Source organism: Dipodomys spectabilis, unplaced genomic scaffold (assembly GCF_019054845.1).
Source record: "Dipodomys spectabilis isolate Male_0828 unplaced genomic scaffold, ASM1905484v1 ptg000362l, whole genome shotgun sequence".
Classification (NCBI taxonomy): domain Eukaryota; kingdom Metazoa; phylum Chordata; class Mammalia; order Rodentia; family Heteromyidae; genus Dipodomys; species Dipodomys spectabilis.
The window spans coordinates 2,765,372-2,777,379 of NW_024871039.1; the positions used below are offsets into that span (position 1 = coordinate 2,765,372).

Consider the following 12,008-nt stretch of genomic DNA (forward strand, 5'->3'; position numbering starts at 1 on the left):
AGGATTACAAAATCTTAAGCCTAGAGAAATTTCAAAGTTCATCTAAAGCAGGACTTTGTAGATCTTGCTAAATTAGAATTTAGAGTTAACATAAATATTTTAGATTTGCTTGTAATTTCATATTTTATAGGATACTACAAAATTCTTTTTGAGTAGAGGGTTTAATTGACAAATTCACAAATGATTCTGGCATTCTATTTGCCTAGAATATGCTTTCAAGAGAGTTATAATTAGATCTTAGTTAATAGAAAATTCCAACCATTCATGTATAAAATGATAATGTAAATAATCTAGACAGAGTTGCCAACAAATCGATATTAATTTATAAATATAGAAAAATTGCAATTTTTGAGGGTTTTGTATAACATTGTATGAAGAGAATAATTGTGTGACTTCTTCTTCTACCTATATGTAACAGAGGAAGCAATTTCCTTAATTACGTGCCTCTGTATACAATGAGAAAAATGCTACATTTGGGGTTATTGGTTTGTCCTAGGGCTTGAAATCTGGCCCTGGAAACTGTCTCTGAGCCTGTTTATGCTCAAGGCTCGTGCGCTACCACTTCAATCTCAGTGCCACTTGTGTCTGACTTTTTCTGAGTTTATTGGATATTTGAAACATAATCTTCTGACCTTAGCATCCTAAATATCTGTGATAGTTTAAAAAAGTATAAATATAAATAACATTTGCAAGTGTACTGATCTCAAGAATCTCACTGGGGGGAAAATGATGCAACCCAGTTAATTGTAGTATTCTTTCCAGAACAAGGAGAGAATCACATTATCAGAGGTGTAGTATTTTTTTTCACAATAGAGATAAGCTATTCATGATGTGAATTAAGGGAATATTAAGGTGCACTTTACAAGTTGGAAATTATTGGACTAGGATGACTTTATGGCATAAATCTTTGGATTGATGGTTCATAGAAATTATAGCTTACTCTGATAAAATTTGCTTACTTTTGAAGAATTAATTACAGATGCTTCATAATTTTATCCTCTACCAGAATGTGGCTATTTTTCTGTTGACTTCTCAATCTGTAACACTCCATTGGAAACTGCATCTATTGCAAAATTACTTAACATGCAAACAGGTACTGTTTTGAATCACTCAGGTATGGAATGTTCAGAATTTGAAAATGAGTAGTTATTAGTCATAGGAATTTTGAGGAACACATATATTCTGTCCTCTTAACAACTCATTTACTTTTAAAAGTTATGGGTTTCCATAGAATTAAACTATATTCGGTTTTAGTATGAGAAAGTACTAAATTTTTCCTTTTTTCAAAATATTGTCAAGTTTATTGTGAAAATAGTGTCTAGTTGGATAACATTCAAGTTGATGACTCTGATAAAAAAAGTAGTAATCAATTCAAATTAGATGCCAAATAGTATTGATTTTTAAAAAGTTACTACATAAAATATTTACTATAACAATACAGTGAAATTATTTTTTATGTAGCTTATTTTTTAATTTAATTTTATTGTCAAATTGGTGAACAATGGGTTACAGTAATTGTAAGGTAGTGAAAACATAACTTTTCAAACTTTTTACCCCCTCTTTCATTTTTCTTATAGTTTTCTTTCACCTCAATACTCCTCACAAGTTTTAATGTACATTTCCAACATATTGTCTTATGAGTATTGTTATTGCATTGGCTTGCCCTTTGTCCTTTGTCTTGCCATTTTGTTATTCCTCTTCCCTTCCCTAATTAAGGTAAGTGTATACACAATACACAGGGCACAAAATCAAATACAGCCGATGCCAAGCCATAGGAGGAAAACCCAAAGAAAATAGAAATCATATAGTACATTATAAACAACTGCAAAAAAATCTCTGTTTCCATACCTTGGAGTTCATTTTGCTCAGCATCAGCATATATGTTCATATATACACATAAAGCCACTGGAAAATAATAGTTGCATGGACACTATATCATATAAACAACATGTTACTGTTTTTGATGGAAAAGGTTGAATTAGGATTGGGGAAAACGTGATTCTGATAAAGGAATTTCAAAAGAGTTTAAAAATTATGACAGGTATATTTTAATTGTTTAAATTTTTAACAAATTAGCCTATTAAGAAAATTGCCTGGGAAAATAGGCTTTCATGCCAAGAAAGCTATGGAGACCTAGTTGAGAAGGAGCAATGTGGGTAAAGATAGCTCATTTTCACACTAAACAAACTTTAGAAACCTTACTGTAAATCCTGTAGGTTCCCTTGAGAATTGTCCTTACCCAGGAAATATACTCTCACTGTGTGAAATTCCAAGTTCTTAAGAAAACTAAGACATCAAATTTTGTGAATTGACCTTTAATTACCAAAATTATTCTTTGAAAAAGATAATTTGGGTCAAAATATTTAGGGAGAAAGGGCCCTTCAAAATGAAAGAAGGTATTGGGTTCACACTTTTCTGTTTGTAACACTTTCCACAATGTCTTTGCACGTGAAGCACTGAAACACAGAAAAAAATCTGATTGGTTACGCCAATGATTACACATTTCTAAGTAGCTCACAAAAAATAATATCCTTATTAACATGAGGTAGTGAAGACTTCTCTTATTACATAAGCCAAAAAGTTTGGGATTAGAAAAGAATTGAGAAAATTGAAAGGGTAAGAAAACAATGTTCTTAGAACCCCTATATAAGCATACTGACTTCAGCAGTGGAGGGAGGCCAAAAATTTTGATATAGATTGTCTTAATATTTTTGCTACCTAAAGTGATTTTACAGAGCCTATTTGGCTCACTACAATGTAGAACAGTTTGAATGAGGACAGGAAAATAAATTCTACGTCCAAATGAGGCAACTTAAAAGAGTTTTAAAAGAGAAACCATGAAGATGTAGCGGGGTGGGGTGGGGAGGAGATCTTATAGTCTTTCAGCTTCACTGGACTTGAAGTCAAGAAGCTGTGCTTAATTGGAAATCAGGGAAGAGCTAGGAGGAGGACATAGAATTCGGACATAGAAGCATTGTCCATTGTAATAGACACTGTTACCCAAGGTATGGATGATTTAACTCTATTCTGTTCCATACATCTTGCTGAGCAAATGCAAGACCAAGAAAAAATAATCTATTGAAATAATTTTGCAAAGAATAACTTCACTGATCCTGATATGGTATCTAAGGAGAGTCTTAAGAGAGAACATAAAAGTGGAGTATACTTCGGTTTCCTCTAAGCATCTTGTTAGTAAAATATATCTTTGAGGTTAGAAGTGATTGAACCAAAAAGTAGTGGAGTACTTATTTTTGTGGAACTTTAGACACAAGAAGACTTTCAAGGTAAAAGAAAAAAAGTATAGCTAAATATTTGTGATCACAGCTTCTTGGATCGGTTTTTTGGAGACAAAGTTTTACATTAGAGTTTGTCCTCATTAACATAAATGTTGGATTTTCGTGGCAACCAAATGCAAGGGTGAAGCTTAATGGACTCCCTTGGACAAGTAAACAGCATGGTAGAAAAAAAATGGCAAATAATATTTAGGAAATTAGTTTGGCTAATTACTTGCCAGAACAAAGAATGAAAGATATAATTCAAAATCACTTGACTTAAAAGTATGAAGAAAGAGTAGTGAAGAGAGATGAGAGAAAACATAGAGGACTCTTCTGTCTCCAGTGGAGTAATGGATTCTTGATCTTGTTTCTTCCATTCTATCTTCACAAGCCATCAAGTGTGGCTGAGGACTGGAGTATCCATTTCAGACAAAGAGAACTCACAGAAGAAAATATTTGCAGCAGATGTAGGTGATTCACAACCTTAGACAATCTATTTAAATCTGTTCAAAATTCTCTGCTACCCCAAACTGCCCTCTTTGAACAGCTTTGTTTGCTATTCCCCAGACTAGCCTTCATGAATTATTTAAAATTTTGAGAGGTCATATACTCCTCTCTAGAGATTGCTGTTTGGTTGTGATTTTTATGTGTTTTTGTTTTTTGTTGTGTTTTTTAATTAAATTTCAAAAGGTTGTGCAAGTGTATTACAATAAATATGTCCATCTAATTGTCCAATGCTCCTGGATCAGAGTGACTCCTTCTATCATTCTCAACCAACCCTTCTCCAAGATGTATTTCAGATTTATCACTTCCTTTATCACATGTGTACATTGAGTATTCTAACTGTACTTGCCCCTTGTTCCATTTTTCATTCATTCTGTCTTTACTATTATTCCTCTCTGGTTTCAACTTCCTGATAGTCATTCTGTTAAACTGTTAATATTCTGAAAGTTATATATACTATCCATGGAGTTTCAATCCTGCGTACACTTGAACTGATGTCAGCTTATATTTCCATAATTCATTCATCTGCAATAACAATTTGCAAGACTGGAGACGTGAAGCACCTAGCCATGATTTTATTCTCATCCATTTGGAAGATTAATCTTTAGTCAACAAGAAAGTTTAAAAATGGCTTAGAATATATTCCTAACTACCAAATTTTATAAATGGCTTTGAAAAATGTTTATGATTATTTTATTTTACATGGGATAATATTTTCTACTACCTATAAGTTTTGGAAAAAGAAGAAGACTACGATTTACTACTATACAGGAATATGGTAGAAATAGAAGACAGATTTTATGTTTGTCACATCTCTGATGAGTACCCATATTCATGACTTTAAGTCATATTTCTTCTTACTATGTTAGACTGATAGGTAAAACATAAAACAACATATGATAAAGCAACTATTTATGACTTTTTAAAATGTACCTTAGGGGCTGGGAAGGTGGCTCAGTGGTAGAGTGCTTTCCTTGCATGCATGAGGCCCTGGGTTCGATTCCTCAGCACCACATAAGCAGAAAAAGCCAGAAGTGGCGCTGTGGCTCAAGTGGTAGAGTGCTAGCCTTGAGCTGAAGAGCTGAGGGACAGCGCCCAGGCCCAGAGTTCAGGCCCCATGACTGGCAAAAAAAAAAAAAAAATGTACCTTAGTAAGTGATTAAACTTACTTTATTAGCTAGTGTTTGGGTTTGAATTATGGGAGGTTTTTCTATTTGACACATTTCTGTAAGGCACCTTCTGAACAACACAAATGGTGAGTGGTACTATTTCTACACTTTAATGAATGGTTGAACCTGTTTGGCATTAGTGCTGGGTAAATAAAACAACTCTATTGTAACTTGCACCCTAAACTTGAAAAATTTGTAATGTCAATATTGTCTACTTGTCAAATGTTATTTTGGTGAATGTGATTTTTAAAAGATTATTTGAAAAGGAATCTGTTTTCAGGAGATTAAGTGTAGGTTATCATTGGTTTGAGAATGATAACATTTTTATTCTACAGAAACAAGTTTTACTGAAGTACCAGTATTTTGAAGCATTAACGATCTTCTCAATTAATGTTTTTGTGAATTATATTTGACCTGTAAGTCAAGTTTTCCTAGCCTTGGTAGAGCAATTATGGATCTATCGTTCTAAGAACTATTTTTTTTGCCTACTTATGCTGGACTGAAATCTTTGAGTAATCATTAGAAGAGGGGTATTAAAAATAATTTTGTGACATTTGTGATCTTGGTCACTCATATGGGCTGGTCATTTGTAAACTGAAAGTTTGAATTACTGTACTTTCTCTCAGATTTTGTGATCTCATCTTTCATTTTAAGTTGCATTGCATTACACAATTGCTTACCACTAATTCTGGTGTCATAAGGAATTGAGATGGATTTTCAATTACTTTCTGTTGGCATGTTTCCTGAGCCTAGGTGAGAAATCTTCCCCTTGTTATCAGATGAAGAGGATAACTAAGACCTGGGATCCTAGGACCCATGGGTCCTGCAGAAGAATAATACCTTTTAGATATCGTATCAGCAAAATTTGGGTACAATCAGTAGAAATGCTTCAGAAATATAGAGAAAAACATTTTGCAACCAGTGAGTTAAAACAATAAACAGAGCAGCAGAGTAAAATCCCTATAGATTAGAGGAAAACAATTGTTTTTTTTTTACAATGTGAATTCAGAAGACCAAGAATATTTAGAACATATCACAAGTTTATACCAAAGACATTGCATTGATACTTTTTATATTCTAATTTACATTCTAAACCTTATTATTTATATTCCAATCTATTTATTGTAATAAATATCTATTTATTTGTCAAATTATCAATTAATTCTAGTAAGTTCCATTGTGTGAAATAAAATATCAGCACGTATAAATATAAAATATATAACTATAAAATATAATAAAAAAGGCACATGTTTTGCAATGTTCTGTTGTGGTTACGGTATCAAAGGCAACTGTCTTTTAAAATATTATTCCATTATTTCTACCTCAGTGTTTGGTAGAGTTGGACCTAAAGCTTTACCATTTGGAGATTTACAGCCTAGAGACAAGAGGAAACACTGTGATTAAAACATTACCAATTTAAGGCCTAATATCGAGGAGAAACATCTAGACTTCTCTTGTAACTATGAAAATATTTGATGAAAGAAAGGCAGTAGTGTAAATTCCTGCCTGGATGGATGGTAGACTGGCCAGGACATTTGGTAATCATGCATGTGAAATTTTTTTCGCCTTCTTGGCTTTAGCTACTATTGAAATGTTAGGGATAAAAAACAATTATATTTTGATAAAATACCTTCTAGCCTAAAAGATTCTGTCTTAACTGTTTATCTCTCTATGATCCCTTTTAACTAATATTAGTTTTGTTCCAATAAGAAAATCTATGCTGTCAGGGTAAGATATTCTGATTGATCTGTTGGTACAGGGAAGAAGAGTAAGGGTCAGGTAGACATTTGTACCAGTAAGACATCATTTAGGAATTTTTAAGCTGCAGAAGTTTAGAAGTAGCTCGTAAGCAAGGCTTACTTTGAATCCATTAACTCCACAAAGCTAACTCAGTTTATAAATAAGTACTTGAAAAACAATCACCTTTGGACCTAGCTATAAAGGCTTCAAAGTATGATCAAATTTAAAATGAAAAAGACTTAAAATAGTCATTGACAAAAAAATTGCAAATGTGAGCAATCGACCAAACAATATAAGCTTTTCCCAATATACACAGAATTTTAGAGAAGTAAGATCAATAACATTTTTAGGAACAATAAGGTTTCCTAGTTACAAACAGTCAACCAAGGATATATGCCTGTATAAAGATTGCATCAATAACTACTTAAATTTACAGGATACTACATGCTTCAGCAGGACTTTTACCCAAATTACTACAATATAGAGATTATCATGGCATTTGCACAAGGATGATATGAAAATTTGTGAATTATTCCATATTTTTCATTCTTGAGATGCAAGAAATGAAAAACAGTTATTAAAAATTGATTACAAAAATACAAGTCGTTATGTCGAAAAATGAACTTTACAACTTTGTGCGGGTGGAGGGGTAGCAGGGAGGATTGAGTGGGAGAGCAGGGGAAGGATGGGAATGGATGGGAAGGGTAAATACAGGAGGAGGCTACAATGCTTGATGAGAAATGTACTCATTATCTTGCCCATGTAATTGTAAACCCTCTGTACAGTATTTTCACAATAAAAAATTAAAAAAGGCAAATGTAACAATATATGTAATTCATTGAACTGAAAGTTAGTTTGACATCAGTGCGTTAAATCCTCACCTTAGAATGGCCTTTACATAGCATAATCTTTACAAAACATTTGAAATTGGATAACATTGTCATTTTATCCCAAAGAAATAAAATACTATAAGGACCTAGGAAAAAAAGGAATCTTAAACTTTTTCTATATGGAATGCTATCTGAAATAACACATTTATTAACGAACCTATATATTATAAAACAATGTATAATTCAAAGTATTATATCTAGGAGAGAATTAAATAGATTATGGACATTATACAAACAAAATACAGAGTATTTTAAAATATACTTTTTTCATACAAGCACCAGAACTATTTTTAGTTTCTGTACTACTCATTTCAACAGATAAGTTAAAGTGATTTCTGATTTAAAAATCACAAACCCTGCAGAAATCATTATAGATGTATACAAACAACTCTTGAATACATTTTGACATCAAAGTCAGGCAATTCATTGAAGAATACTATGGAATCCATGAATTTTTAAAGTAAGATATTGCTGTTGCTTTTTATTGTGAAAATATTTTGTACAGACACAAAGATGGATTGGCATTTTTGAAATTTAAGAATCTTAACCAAACCATTATGAGTTAGGAGAACAATTTTTACAGCCTTCCACAATTTAAAAGAGGTAGTGATACATATTTATCCTTTTGGCAATATTAAATGCAGTTTCTTCCAAGTTGTTCTTCAGACCTGGTTTGATATAATGCTTCAATAGAAGGCGATCCAGCATATCTTTGCTATTTCTATTCCAAGCAGTAAGATGCAAGGGAGTCAAGAGGACTTTAGTTTGGGCATTGGTATCTGCCTCAATGTGAACTAAGAAAGCAGCCACTCTGGTATTATTCAACATATAAGCACTGTGCAGGGGTGTCTAGCCATTCACAGTAATTGCATGAATATCTGCCTTGAGCCACCAACTCATGGACAATGTCTAAGTGCCCACTGGAGGCTTCCCGATGAAGAGAGGTATCTGCACTGTAGTAAGCCGATTATTTTCAGCAGCCCAAACAAAAATTTGTTTTAATACTTCTCCATTTTTTTTTGCGAATGATACCATTCCTCACTTTTTCAGCTTGTTCCTTGTCTTCATCAGAATTGCCTAACCAGAGACAGTGAGTACCAGTGGGAATGGGGAGCACATGTATTCCCTAATAGTTCACGTTGGTTGAACTGGTCAGAAAAATCCAGTGAATTTTCTACATCTGTTATTTCACCATGATTTTCTTTCTCTTTTTCCAATTTTACTATTGGAAATTATTCTAACTGGAGAGTAGGGAATTGATAGAGAGCAGAGGAAAGGTTTTCCTCCATATTCAAAGGTACAGACTGAAAATGGTACCAGTGGTGTCTTCATGTGCAGCTTATTATAGGAATGAGAAAATATGAAATAATGCCTCCTATGTAAATGATTTGGGAAATGGCAGAGCAGAAAGTGAAATGATGCAACCAAAAATATAAAAGCAAAATAAATTAGGATAATTATGGAGCAGTCACATTATCTATGAGAACCATGAAAGGGAGAGAGGAAGAGAGAGACAGATGTGCAATGACCATGCCTCTGATCAATTTATAGAGCAAACAATTTTATTTTTTAAAAGAGATGGAAATGGAATTTATGTATTTACTTGAATTTAGTAAATACATTTTTATTAGCCTACATAAAGAGACATAGCTTTGACCAAATTACAGACAAAAATCTAAATCCTTGATAATTCTAGTAACAGATCTGACTGAAATCAATTGAATCACACTTTTCCTGTAGAGTAAAGGAATAGGTCCAGGCTAGGAAAGCAGCTAGAGAAGACAGGCCGATTGTATCTGTGACAAAACTTTGTGGAAAATGGTATCAAGGATTAATTACTGGTGATCCACTTGCACTGGAAGTGTGAATCTGAACTATTGCTTGCTGATTCTGAACTATTGCTTTAATAATTATAAGTTCCAAGAAGAAAAGGTGAGATTTAATTGATAGCAAAGGATTAGTAATTCACTTTGACTTCTCATTAAGCACCTTCAATCATCAAAATCACATGAAGACAATAGACAGGCCTACTTTTTTTAGATGAAAACAAGTATCTTTAAAAACAAGGTAATTAAGTATTCCTACAAAGGACTTCTATTTTACTACCGCATTATATAGTTTTTTCTAATGTTGGGTAACAAATAATGGATCTATTAGAAAGCTCTTACAGCTCATATGTTCAATAGTGAGTTCTCTTATATTATACCATGGTATTTTTGTTTATGGTTTTAAGAAGAAATTTACTAGCTTAAATTTCTGACAAGACAATATCATCACTGTACAACTTGCTTCTATACTCTAAGTTTTAAATTACTATCTAATATGAGTATTAGATAGCTATAGAGGAAAAACTAGAAGCCACACTCGTGGCTCATGTGTTTATCCTAGCTAATCAGAAAGATGAAACTGAGGATTGTGGTTTGAAACCAAACCAAACAAAAAAAAGTCCATTAAATTCTGATTTGAAAGTAACCAGCAAAAGCTAGAAATGGAGCTGTGGGACAAGCAGTAAAATTCTAGGCTTGAGAAAACTACAACAAAAAATCAACGAATTCTGGGACAGAGCCAGGCCATGAGTTCAAGCCTAGTATTAGCACCAAACAAATTAATTAATTAATTAATTAAAATAAATTAAGTGGTCACATGTGGCAAGGCAAGTAAAATGTAACACCCATGGTGACTGGATTGTGTATTATTTTGTAATAAGGCAAATTAACGCTTGTCCTAATCACTAAAACTTTATTTGTACTTTTTTGTACTAAACCCTGAATTTAGCATGCAAGTATATGTGTGTACATGTGCACACATGTGTTTATGTGTATATGTGTGCGTGTGCTGTTGCAATGTTGCTTGCCAATGTGGACAAGGTGAGGCTCAAAAGAGCTAACTGTGTTGCAATGTTTTTATTTATCAGTGTTCTGTCATGTTATTTCTGTGGAACCACCCTTCTGTACATTTTATTTGTCAAATAATAACATCATCATAATCAAAGCATATACAAAATTAAGTTAGATAAAAGAGACCACTTTCAGCTCTTATTATATGTTAGGTAAGAAGAAACAGATATAATTAGGTAGTAAGTTATTGCTGTAAGATGACTGTCAGTACAAAATATGTATTTGACCTCTTAAATTGGTTATACTTTTAAGATATACTCATGGAGTGAGTTTCACTGACTTGACCAAACAGGTATTACACTCTGGTTATTCACAAGATGAATAAACTCTTTCCGGATTTCTGTTGAAAATAACTTTCTTTGTAACATCATATCTATTCTCACTAAGATAATCAACCCTGTATTTATTAGGTTTGAATATCCCATCATATTGACTGAAAACCAGTATTGTGGATATGCTTGCTAGATATACCTTTCAAAACAAACAAACAAAAAGCATGTGTCACCTCCAGATTGTGGATGCATTTGAAGTTGTTTTGTACATGCAATGGGATCTTCACTAATGGCTCTTTCGTGGAAGTAACTATCACAACTTTAACAAATAAGGCTTTTCGAATATCTTTTCCAATATAAATAACAACCCCGAGAGCGTCTTGTAATTTCTGAAAAGCCTTTGAATATTTTCAGTATTATTTCAGTTCATTGACTATAGAGCTATAGACATTTCTGAAATAAATATTAAGATATGAAGATGTAAGTGGGTATATAGGCTTTTTATGCAATAGAATATTATGAAATATTATGAAATAGAATAAAAGGATATAAGTGAATTTGGTAAGCTAATTATTAGTATAACTTTGTTTTCTAGTAACAGTTTTTTTTTCTTATTTTTGGGTCTGGTCGTGGAGCCTTGAACTCTGGGCCTGGGCACTGTCCCTCCGCTCTTCAGCTCAAGGCTAGTGCTCTACCGCTTGAGCCACAGCGCCACTTCCGGCTTTTTCCTTTTTGCTTATGTGGTGCTGAGGAATCGAACCCAGGGACTCATGCATGCAAGGCAAGCACCCTACCACTGAGCCACCTTCCCAGCCCCAGTAACAGTTTTTTGAATGTAGATGATGCAGTTAAATTATTTCCTTTGTGGCTCTGTACTTCAGTTAGTTTTATAATGTTGATAATTATAAGATTGAATTTGTAGAAAAATAAAGGTATTTGAAAATGATGGATTAATCTTGTGTTTTCTTTCCTACTCCCAAGAAAATGAGTTATTTTCAATTGTTAATATTTTATCATTGAATCTTCAATATCACAAGAAATTTTGAAAAACATGCAGTAGTATTGATGTCTTTTTAAACCAATTGTATTCACAACTTGGAGAGTCTTTAATTCATGCTTAGGTCTTGGTGTCCATGATTTTTAACCTCTCGTTCCTAACATTAATGATAGGTAAGACTGCATTTTTGGGTATATGAAAGGTAAATATTCATCTGGGGTCAAAGGTGATTTTTATATCAGTCTTGCTTTAATAACATTTTAA

At 33.0% G+C, this 12,008-nt stretch overlaps 1 pseudogene; it reads left to right on the plus strand.

The window, feature by feature from the left end:
* The first annotated feature begins 7,132 nt into the window (after positions 1-7,132).
* LOC122095838 lies at positions 7,133-7,232 on the plus strand (annotated as a pseudogene).
* The last annotated feature ends 4,776 nt before the right edge of the window (positions 7,233-12,008 follow it).